We start from the raw sequence: 12,915 nt of genomic DNA, 5'->3' as shown, positions 1-12,915 counted from the left end.
ATACCTCATGTACGGCTTACTGTACTTAGAGCATATCACCATATACAGTTGGCAATGTTGAGGCTGTATTGCAACAGCATGATGTACTAAGACAACAGTCACCTTCAGACATCAGACACTGCACACACATGGAATCTACACAAACAGCAATACATGTACACATATGCGGTCTACATCAGTATGTGCACTAGCAGGTCAAGAGGATACATTCCACACCTTCCCCACGCCATGTGTGAAACATAGCTGAGCATTACACCATAATGGATGTTGTATTCATGTACTGGTAGGACACCACCACTTTCACTGAGTAGCCAAGTGTACATATATTACAACAGCACATATCAGCGTGACACACACAGCATTATTCCATGTCATGCTCCTACAAACTGTTACTTGACAGTGCCATGGTGAAGCCAGGGCACTGTAATGGTCAACAGTGAGCACATCATATTTGCCACACACACCTCATGTGTACTGGAAGAGTGCCAGCAATGTGCTCTGTTAGAGCTAGGCAGTACACTCATTCAAGCATGTGAGGTCTGTGGCTTGTAAACATCTCACCCCAGCATGTACTGGCTATTGTGGTACTAAGGCTAATGTCCAGACAGCACACAGCATGCATGGCTTGCAATTGTTGACATGGGGTATATGTAGGAGCTGTGGCCACACATGGCTGTACATGTCATGAACATATCACCTGTGACTACTCAGGAACATACAGTGCAGAGCTGGATTTCCCTGAGTCTGTCAATACAGGCCTTGTGTAGGTCCTATGGTCCTGTTATTTGGGTATGTTTGTAGGCATTGCATTAGGTGGACATGTCTAAAGACATACATGCCACATGGGGTGTTGTATGATATGATAGGTGTCATGGGTGACCAGTAGAGAGGGATATTACCTCTGTCAACATAGATATCGAACCTTATGTACTGTTAGCATGCTATCTGCCATGTGCATGTGTGTAATGACTGTAGCCACCTGTATGTAGAAAGGTAAATGAAAGCTATGGTAATGTAATTTATGTTGTATGAGTGTGGGATGTACATATCCAGGGCAGGTACGGTTAGGTCATATCCAACCATGAGGGTGTTGTTTACTGGTGTACAGCAACAGTCGACCATGTTAATGCTGACAACATCCGAGGGACCCTGGTATGTGTACAACTGAGCTGGTTACAAACAGTGGTATTATTGCATTGCATAACACATTATGCAGCTGTGTCTGTACATGGGTACATTGCACAGTTGATGTAGGCCTAGGTACAGTCCACCAATCGAGGGTTATCTGGTGGTCTACCATACTATGTCATACCACATATGGATGTGTGTTGGTAGTCTGGGAACAAGGTGGTGGATGTATATGAGGATACAACCTAGAATGCAGCATTTGCCACTGTCACCTGTACCTGACTCATCTGTGATGCGTTATGTCAGAGTAGTGGTCTTTACATGTGAGTAGCCTTTATGAATATGTGTACACCACCACCTGGTATGGTCCATACCACTGTTATGGCCCACATGTCTGGATCTGAGTTATATGGTGGTAGTGCAATTGTGCACTACAGAGCCTTCAGCCAGGTGTTCCTCACTGCACAGATGTCAGTATTCCCCATTGTAGGTTCTACATTGAGCAAATGGATTACTAAAGCCACACATCTAGCATGGGTTAGCATAAGCATCCAATGCAATTGTCATGTAGGTGTCAGGGTGTTACTTCTGTGTGTAGGACATTTGCCTTGGAATGTGGCTATATGGGTAAATGCGACCTAGGTATTATCCACACACACGTGTAACATGGATGCATTTGCTCTGTGTTGAAGGCTTGTTGTTTAGTCATGACAGCCTGGAATGACAGACACTGGACAACCTCATAATAACAGCAGGACATTGGCTCATTGTTTTGGTCTAGCAGTTGCCACCCATACCATGACATCACTGCATGTGGCATTAATGTGCTTGGTAGCAAATGCCCCATGTAAGGTGATGGACAGCGGCAGAACTTGTGTATATGACCAATGTGAGATATACTTAGGGTAGCAGTCCTGCTAATAATGACAACTACTAACACAGCCGGGAGAGGTCATCTTGACACCTGCACCTCAGTACCATTACACAAGGTGGCTCACACATTATGCTTGCACATGCCACTGTTCCACGTATAATGCCACTGTCCACAACCTGCTATCAATGTATGCCTTTCAGGGCAGCAAGGTGTGTGACACATGCTGTAGGTAGCATCCACCTGTGTGACCCAGGTAACCTATTGTCTGTCACATCCACACATGCATGAATGTGTATACGTAACATATATATGTCAGTACTTCATGTACATGTATGCATGTGTATCACACAGCACAGACACAGATATATCATTTACAGGCCACATACAGGTATCAGGTAGTAAACCAGTATGATGTGCATATATACAGACAGGTAAGATGCACCTAACTGTAAACCTGTGTGTTTACAATAGGAGTCCATTGCAATGTGTTCTATACATGTAAGTGTATGAGCATGCACACTGTGGCCTTCAGTGGTTAGAAACTTAGTGCATCCCAAATAGCCCTGTGCTACTAAGTGTATGAGCGTACCCACTGCCACCTTGTGTAATTTGAGTCAGTGCACCTAACAAGCCCTTTGTTACTAAGTGTATGTGCATGCCCAGTATAATCTTGTGTAGTTGTAGTCATAGTGTATACCAAACGGCCCTGTGCTACTAAGTGTATGAGCATGCCCACTGTAACCCTGTATAGTCATAGTAGTTGTCCATTTCACAGATGGCCATTCTCCAGTTCAGGTTCCTGTGGATGGTGTGTCTTTTTTTGTGCATACAGGTTGTAATGGACACCTACTTTAAACCCACAGGTCTACAGCTATGTACTTTGTGACTGTCAATCTCTCTGTTGTTGTCCTCAATTGTAGAAGGGCAGTCTGACTGCCTTGGGATGTGTAATCTCTGTGGTGCATCTCGTAACTGCGTAGTACTGTAATAGTGATCCTTAGATAGGCAGGAGTTCTGATTCCACCACTGGCAACTGTGTGCGTGCATTTGTGTGTGCCAGCAAATGCCTGAGTGTGTGTGTCAGCAAATGGCTGAGTGTGATTGTGTGTGTGTGTGTGTGTGTGTGTGTGTGTGTGTGTTTTTCAGCAAATACCTGAGTATGCATGTCAGCATAGGCTGAGTGTGGTTGTGTGTGTGAATTTGTATCTGCATCCTGTCATGGCAGCGGGTTTTGCTGCATTCCAAAGGGATACCTTTTGCACTGGCCTTTATCCTTGTCAACCACTATACCTCTCTCTTCCCCCCTCCCCACTGCAAGTAATCAGTCCTGTGATGTCACCAAGCTCAGACTTGGAATCAGTAAGTGTAATTGTATGTGTTCTGTGGCACATACTTCAACTGCATACCACTGTACTAGTTACCTTTACATAGGTGAGACTTGTATGCACAATACTGGCAAGTGTGTGCATGTTTGTGTGTGTGACTACCCTGTAGTCAGGCATACACATGTGTAATGTCTTTTAGTACACCATGGTAACCATCTGTGGTGACCGGTGTCTACAAAGTATTACATAGTTAGGAATGGTAAAGAATACACAGTCAAGCACGACTACAGTTGGGTATGTTATTTTTCTGTGCCACTGTTGAGCAGTGACACAGAGGTGGTCACTGGGGTGTAGGTCCATACCCATCATTCCCCCACCCTAACTCCACAATCCCCAGGGTAGATTACATTAGCCATCATCCCCCACCCCAAACTCCACATACACAACAACCATCCCTTCTCTGGTGAGCTGCTTATGATTTAAATGTTATAACACAAGAGATGCCTCTGTTTTGTGTACACATCAGTTCCTTTGGAACCCTTCTGTGTCACAAATGGCATTCAGACGTGTGTGTGTGTGTGTGTGTGTATGTATATATATATATATATATATATATATATATATATATATATATATATATATATATATATATATATGTATATATATATATATATATATATATATATATATATATATATATATATATATATATATATATATATATATATATATATATATATATATATATATATATATATATATATATATATATATATATATATATATATATATATATGTGTGTGTATATGAATATATATATATATATATATATATATATATATATATATATGTGTGTGTGTGTGTGTGTGTGTGTGTGTGTGTGTGTGTGTGTACACATCCTGTAGGTGCATATATATTTAGGTATGACAGTTGTACAGATGTAGACTTGTATTTGTTGTTTCACAGAGTACAGTACATTCAAGGGTACTATACATATGTACACAAAGGGACTGTCCCATTTGTTTTAAGTACTGTGGAATACCTGTAGTAGGATGTGCATTATGCAAAATGTGTACAACCCAGATGGGTTAGTGGTATGTCCAGTGACCTCAGTGTGCATGGTCCAGGGTTCAAGACCTGCGAGCCTTGTTGATACTGTCAATTAGGACTGCATAAGACACTCTTGAGCAGGTGTAATTGTGTTTTTGTGACAGTAAGCAGCGGGTACACACAGGTAACAGACATGTACAACCTGCGGTTCACTTGGAATGCCCTTCTTTGCCAATCCTGCTGATGTCACCCACCTACATATACACCTCTGAGACTGCTGTAACCCAGTATTCTCCATAGTGCATGCTGTGACTGCATACTGCTGTAGTGTGACTAAACTAGTTAGAAAGGGGTTCTATTCCAAGAGAAACCAACTGTGTGTCTCTGTCTGCCAGAGACAGGAACAATGCTTTTTAGAGTATGCACACTCTTTACAATGCACATGACCACCTTTGACCATCCTGCTGATGTCACCCACCTAGGAATACACCTCTAGGACCACTATAACCCTGTATTTTCTGTAGGGCATGCTGTAACTGCATATTGCTGTAGTGTGATAATAGTTAGGTAGGGGTTCTATTCCAAGAGAGACCAACTGTGTGTGTGTGTGTGTCTCTGTCAGCCTGAGACAAGAACTATGCTTTTTAGAGTATACATACTCTTTACAATTCACATGACCACCTTTGGCAATCCTGCTGATATCACCCACCTAGACATACACCTCTGGGACTACTGTAATCCAGTAATCTCCATAGTGTATGCTGTAACTGAGTAATGCTGTAGTATGATACACTAGTTAGGTAGGGGCTCTATTCCAGGACATGGCAGGTGTGTGTGTGTTTGACTGTCAGAGTCTGTGTGGAGGAGGCTGTGAGTGTCTAACCACTGGACATGTTGGGGAGTGGATTTTGTAGTTTTCCTATATGGTGTCCATCTTATATTTCACAATGTCCACCTCACGAGGAGTACAGATGTCAATCAGCCAAAGGACTGTGTTGGCAAGCCACACCCCTACATCTGGCAAAAGGCCTGGTGAACAAAGTATGGAACCCTGCTATCACCCAGAATACATCTGGAACCTATGTGCCATACACAAACACACTTGCCTAGAATATCCCGCTATGTTGCTAGTACCCTGCACATTGATGACAGATAGTAGGCATGGTGTGACTGCAGTGGGCTGCAGAGGGCATGGCACCCTGTACAGCAGTACAATAGGCACGTAATTGCAGACAATGTGCCTTCACTATGTTCCCCACTGGATGCCTGCAACATATGTGGTGTCATCAGATGTGATCCACAGAGGCCATACAATGCCTTACACATGTGTCCTGTATGGACCGATGCCACTGACACCAGGGAATACCTGTATCATGCTATCAATGCAGGTGCAGGGTCGACCTGCTGACTATAAGCAGGTTCTGCCACACCAGGCCAGTATTGGCATATCGGAGGATAATGCTCTGTGTACACAACATGTGCCAGCCAAACCAGGTACACCTGTACGTGTCACTGTACATTATTGTGGGACATGCACATCCCAGGCAATGTCCATGTCAAGGACTATCAAACACAGACATGGCATGCATTGCAAAGCCATAGCCATACACAATGGTAACCAGGATGTCAGGAGAGTTCATACAATACCCATCTGTGCGGGACATTGCAGACACTACACCCCTGTACCACACTGCACACCATTGTCGGGTGGTGTGATGACAAGGATTACCCCTCACCCAGCCTTGTACAACCATCTTGCACAGCCAACCACTACACACCCATGAAGCAATGCACACATGCATGTCAGTACTGGCACCTTGTGTCTGCGTGTGTGGTATGATGCTCCCAACCACAGTCACTCCCAGTATAACTCCCATTGGCATACTGACAGATGTCAAACACGTTCACATGCCCTAGCCCATAGAACCTCCGGATATCCCCTGTGGTGCATGTAGTGCCTGTGCATTACTGCAGTGTGGCAAACTAAGTGGTTTGGGCATGTATTTGTGGGCCTGGCAAAGAGTGTCAATATGAGTCCATTATAGAGTGTGGTTGTGTTGACAATGATATTGGTTTATGTGGACAGCCATGTGTGCTACACCTAATGTTTGTCTACTATATCTCTGTTGTAGATGTTGCACACCAACATACATATATGTTCTTACAGCACACCAACATATCAGCTTTGTGACAGATGGAGAAACTGCATGCACTTGTAATAGTAATGACTAGTCAGTCAGGGGTTTGAACCCATGTACTGGAAGGTGTGTGACAGACAATGCTTAGGTTTTAGTCTCCAAACCCTTCTCTGATATACTTTGCCTCTGTCTGTCCATCCCACACACTCTCTGGTGGATGTGGAGGTGTACACCTGCTCAGCAGAACCTTGTGTACTGTAAGTGATGGTCATGTTCGGGTGATGGCCTCTGCACATATTGCAGTCATCCTCTAGCTGATTGCATGTGGAACAGCTGCGATGATGTTCCCCATAGCCATTCGCATGAAAAACACAGTACAATATCTAGGAACATCATGTTGGTGTTTGCCCATGACAGTCGCTGTGAGTGGTACCTGGATCTGGTGTTTGGTAAACAGCATCACAGATGATATCTGGATGTTCCTACACAGTGGTAAATAGCCTAAACACAGGAGGGTGATGTGCCAGACATGACTACAGCATGTAAGTGCAGCTATGCTTCATTGAGACAACTGCCTGTTTAACAAGGTGTGTGTGGTAATGGCTGTTCTGCATGTTTTAAAACTGACAAGACAGTGCTCTGTTTGTGAGGGACCCCCATCCATAGGGCCATCCAAGGACTGATCAGTGTGCAGAACCATTTGTTTCCTGTGTTACTCACTGAACATACATCTGTGAACAGCAGGAGCATAGTGTGTGGATTGCAGCCAGTGCATGGTGATAGTGATGAATTACTGCCATTGCATCCCTGACTGGACATATGTCACATGAAACAATGGTATGACAGACACTGTCTGAGGATCTCAGTGACATTCCAATAATGGGCCACTGTTCATAGTTGCAGTCACAAGTCTTCTAAACATTGAACAGATGTCATGCAATATATATCATGTGTTGTGCTCTCTCTGCAAATGTATACCATCTGTTGTGTTGGGTTGATGGTCATATCTATGCATGCTGTTGTAAGTAATCCTGAATGCTGTTGACTATTACTATGCCATATCTGTGTTTAAACTGCAACATCATAGGCTGTGTGGGTTTGGAGGTCCCGGCAGAACCTCCTGTCCCACTTCAGCTGGCCATGGCACCAGCACATCTGGGGCCCAGGCTTGGACCCCCACCTCTGATGGCTCTGCACCGCCTTCTGGTGGCACCGCCACTGAGGATGGGGCTTGTCCCCCCTGGGAGCAGGTCCAGACAGGGACATGTCCGCTGTCGTACAGTCCCAGATGTGGTGAGTAGGGGGCTCAATAAGGGGTTTTAAGGCCAGATACGTCAGCTCAAGGGCAGAGTGTCACATTTACAGGGTGAGGCTGCCCCTCCTAGACAGCCCCCAGCACTGCCACCTTTGTAGCTGCTTTGGTGCAGTGGTGGCTGCCCATGGCTGGGGACCTCCATCCCACTGTTTCCATCTGGGGGTTCATGGGCTTGTGAATGCCAAACACCCCTCCCCGTCCGAGGTGTATCCCCGCACATGTGTCATATACCGACCCTGTATGCTGTCTTGTCTGTCATCCTACCCTAACTATCCTCCACGAGCATACCTACTCTCCTTCCCCATATCCCACTATCACCCTAAGGAAACAAAAGGCCAATCAGTTCCTAGAACAGCATTTGCCCCATACATAGCTGTCCATTTCACACGTGTCCACTGCACACATGTAACCCTTTTAATATGCATCACAACATACTCCAGTTGTCCTCACCCCTGTCTCTCAGACGCATGATCCTAGTATGCACATGACTCCTAAATGTTCCAGGTACATGTGAGGCGGATGACCCCATTGTACACACAACACTACCAGTCCCTCTATGGTTACCCCATGTACCTTTATCATGATGATGATGTCGCACACGGCACCTTGCAAGAGTACTGTTCTCACATAATGATTGGGCAGGAACTGTTGTGTTAATGTAAATAACATGCACAGAGTGATGGATATGGCCAATGTATAAATGTTTGCATGTATGACTGACACATGTCTGTCTGAGGGAGTCTTGATAGGATGGCACCACTGCATAATACAGGAGTTGTTGGTGTTTCCCTTTTCATTCCTTTGTAATGTTTTGTTGTCACGTGTGATGTTCATGATATATCTATATATATGTATGTATCTATATGCTGGACATAAACACTCACACATACATCTACATGATGGAATATATTTCCTATACTGTTGAATGACTGCGCTGGAGGATATGTTTGTGATAAGGTCCAATGTCTGTATATCTGCCATGGCTTACTGGTAAATCATAATAGCTGTGTGTGCAGCGTCCTGGTTTTGAGCCTTGCAGAGGCAGTTTATTTTGTTGCTGGACAGAACAAGGCCATTGGATACGGTGTGATTAAGGCACATTAAAGCAGTTGTGAGTGGGTGTGCGTGGGTGTGTGCCGTGCTAAGCAATACTAACCTCTGGTTACAGTTTCTTACACTCAATTAGCCTCTACATTGCTTTACCAGTGTAATACTTGCATACTGGTGGCCAAACAGGCTTACACCCACTTGCTCCCGCACTTGCAAATGCACTGTATTTGGTGTTTGCATCTGACACTCACGCCCCTGTGTGAGAGTGAGGACTATGATATTACCTTGTGACGCCTATTACATTGAATTACATGCCTACAGTATTGGTAATGGCTGCCCATTAGACGACAGCATGCCGTTTGAATGTACAGAATCTGCGGCCTGTCCAGAGTTTGATTCATATTATTGGTGTGTTCCTCTTACAATCTGGCTAATATATAGGAACTGACACTCTTCAATACAAACAAGTAATTGGGTTTTGGAACCCACATCCTTCAGCTGAGTCATGCTACTGCATACCTAATATTCTATCATCTTTCTAAGGTTGTCAGTGGAATATGTGCTTTCTGTCCCTTTCAGACCTCTCATACGATTGGGGAAATATACAAACTGAATCAGGGACACGGCATAACAACATCAAAGACACATTTAAATTAATGGTGCTATTAACCTGAGACATTGACAGACTCAGAGCATATGAATTCATACACATTTTCTGAGGTAAATGATGTTTATAACTCTTAATTGTTGTCGTTATTCATTGCATGTAGTTCACCACCTTTCCTCCAAATGTCACTAGTTTTAGGAGGGATTAAGTGGGGCAGAGTTAGAAACCAAGTCGAAATCTGGGATGTCCCTGGAAATCAGGGACAGTTCAGAGGTATCGTCCCTATTTGTTCCCCCAATGGTTTATGTCCTGTCCAGTGGATGTGCTCTTAGGGATTGATAGGAATGGGCATCAGCTATGCCCATTTCGGAAAATTACTTACATCCCCGGGGCGGTCCTAATATGACTTTGCCAGCCAACACCTGCATGCCTAGGCCCATAATTGCATAGCCATAGTTCCCCCACCTGCCAATCCTCTACAGCACTCATCCTTACTGTGGGTGCAGCTGGGATATAAACACACCACTACACACTGTCCACTCTCCCCATGTCGGGACACATGTCGTATGTTGTGTCGACCCATGGGTTATCAGGCTTGCACAACCTACTGGTCCGTGTACATCTACAGGCTGGTTTGATAAGTCATTACCGGGACTGTCTCCAATCATTAATTTTTGGTGTCCCACAAAGGACATTGATGTCTATGTTTCAAGATTAGACCTGGCAGGTCTATCCCACCGGTATTATCCTGCCAGTGGTCTGGGAAGCAGTGGTGTGTTTACCTTTATTGTGTGTCTGTCTGTCTCACTGACCTAGCTGGGGGGGGGGGGTTGATGCTACATGTTACACATTTGTTCATTGGACCCCTCACCCCCATATGCATGGCCTGTGAACATATGTTACTCGTAACTGCTGTATCATATCCTAGCTATATACATGTGTATATTTACAGTCACATATATATATCTATTTATATTACTATATATAGATATATCTGTATATGTATGCATACATGTATATTTATATTTTGCTGTTTATATATATATATATATATATATATATATATATATATATATATATATATATATATATATATATATCTCACAACATATGGTTCTATGGGTGTCTGCATATGTATATATTTATATGTGGGTATGTATCTGTATTCTGTCTCTGTATGTATACATTTGTACTACGGAGAGGGAGAGGCTTATCTCTATGTTGCTATGGGTAGATATACACACACATACCTCTGCATATATATGTCTACATCTGGTTATTCTTTTCCTTGCCATATACATTACACTTTGCTGCAGTGGGACTCATAGTGGGTGTGACTGCTCATTGGGTGATGCCTCTGCCCAATGAACACATTCGCTTACATCCCTAGGGCTATCCATATAGGCCCACATCAGCCAACACCTGCACACCTAGACCCATAAGTAGCTACCCATAGTTCCCCCACCCTCACCTCCTCAACAGCACCCATCCTTACACTGGGTCCTGCCCTGTTCTGGACACACCACTACACACTGTTCACTCTCCACTTCACGGGACCCATTTCATACAATTGTCTCGGCCCATGGGTCATCAGGGTTTCCCACCCTTGTATTCCGAGTATGTATACACTGCAGCCAGAATCACCGGTCTATCACCTTCTTTTGGTCTTGGCAATTTTTGGGGTGTACCGCAAGGGACGCTCTAGTCTGTGTTCCAAGATTAGAATTCATGGGTCCACTGTGTAACCCCCTGGTTGTATCCTGCCTGTGGTCTGGTGAGCAGTGGACTCTTTACATTGTTTGTGTGTATGTTTCCCATGTCCGGCTGGGAGGGGTGAAAGGTCATGCTACGTGTTTCATGTTTCTTGCTTGGGCTCCTCACTTCCATTGCATAGCCTGTGAACATATGTCATTCTTGTGTGCTGTTTCCTATCATAACTGTATATCTGTGTATATCTACACACACACACACACACACACACACACACACACACACACACACACACACACACACACACACACACACACACACACATTTGGTACGGGAATGTCTGTTCATTAGTGGGTTGCTCTAACTACTACACTATTGCAGTGCTGCTTCATTTGCATATATACCCATATACCCATGGCTCCTAGTTCCCCAAACACACACCCCAACGCCTCCCTAACACTGCTGTCATCCATTCTTCATTCGGATTTGCGGTGAATCTACACACTACACATTGGCCACTCCCTACTCCTATAGACTCATCTCACTGGTTGACTACCTTCACGTATCCTCAGAAATCCCGAACGTTTAGTCCACAAACATTGGTGACGTGAGTGACCAAAAGAATACTATTCGCAATTTTTGGGTTGTCTCACATGGGACATGCATGTATTTATGTCAAGCTTAGACTCTACACTTCATTACATCCTTACTACAGTTAACATGAAACTAGAATTAATTAATATGTATGACTATGTGGTAACGCACAAGTTACACATGAGAGCCTAATTATGTACGTGTTCGGCATATTTCTTTTACAAATAGACCGGTTTAATAATTGGCATTGCCGTAGCAGGCAGATCACAGGAATGATTTCATGTGTGGGGAAGTCCTCACATTTGATTATTGTAAGTACAGCACTGACTTCGGACATTGTACACACTTCTGCATTTTAGCAGTTTTGTCCCGTCCCTCTTCTGCACAACCTATTATTCTATCTACTGTCGAGGTTTGTAAGGGCACATTCATGTTATTTATGTCTGCAAATGGAATTAATGTGTTACAGAGAATGTACTTCTACATACTGATGTCTGCATGTGTGTATGCATATATACCTATAACGAACTTGCTGACCTCCACGGGGCGGTCCAATTAGAACCAGCCCATCCAACACTGGCACGCCTGGCTCCATAATTTCATACCCATAGTTCCTCCACCCCACCTGTGTTCAAAATACATGCATACCTTCCATTGTCCACTTGTTATCGCAGCCATGACACACCTCCACACATTGCCCTCTCCAGAGTGTTAGGGGCCCTACACATATGTTGTCCCACCCCATGTATTCTCAGTCTCTCCTACCATTTTGTCCTTGAACATACCTGCCCTTGCTTGTATAATGGTCGGAAGGCCAAATGGTCTATCTATTTTTGGGTAGTCCCACCAGGGACTACCCTCTGTGTGTAAAGTAGACTTAGCAAATCAACAATGTTACTCCCACTGATAATATCCTGCCTGTGGTGTGAGTAGCAGTGCTTTGCTCACTCCTGCCCAGCTGGATATGACATATGCTGACAGCGCTATATAATACTGGGGTTGCTGTTGAGTCCCTTCTCATTCCTTTTGTATGCTTTATTGTTACGTTGTTCTTTCTTCATAGATATATATATATATATATATATATATATATATATATATATATATATATATATACATATATA

This window comes from Protopterus annectens, chromosome 8.part0 (genome assembly GCF_019279795.1).
Source record: "Protopterus annectens isolate FY-2018-M chromosome 8.part0, PAN1.0, whole genome shotgun sequence".
NCBI classification, from domain to species: Eukaryota; Metazoa; Chordata; order Ceratodontiformes; family Protopteridae; genus Protopterus; species Protopterus annectens.
This window is presented reverse-complemented; position numbering follows the sequence as displayed.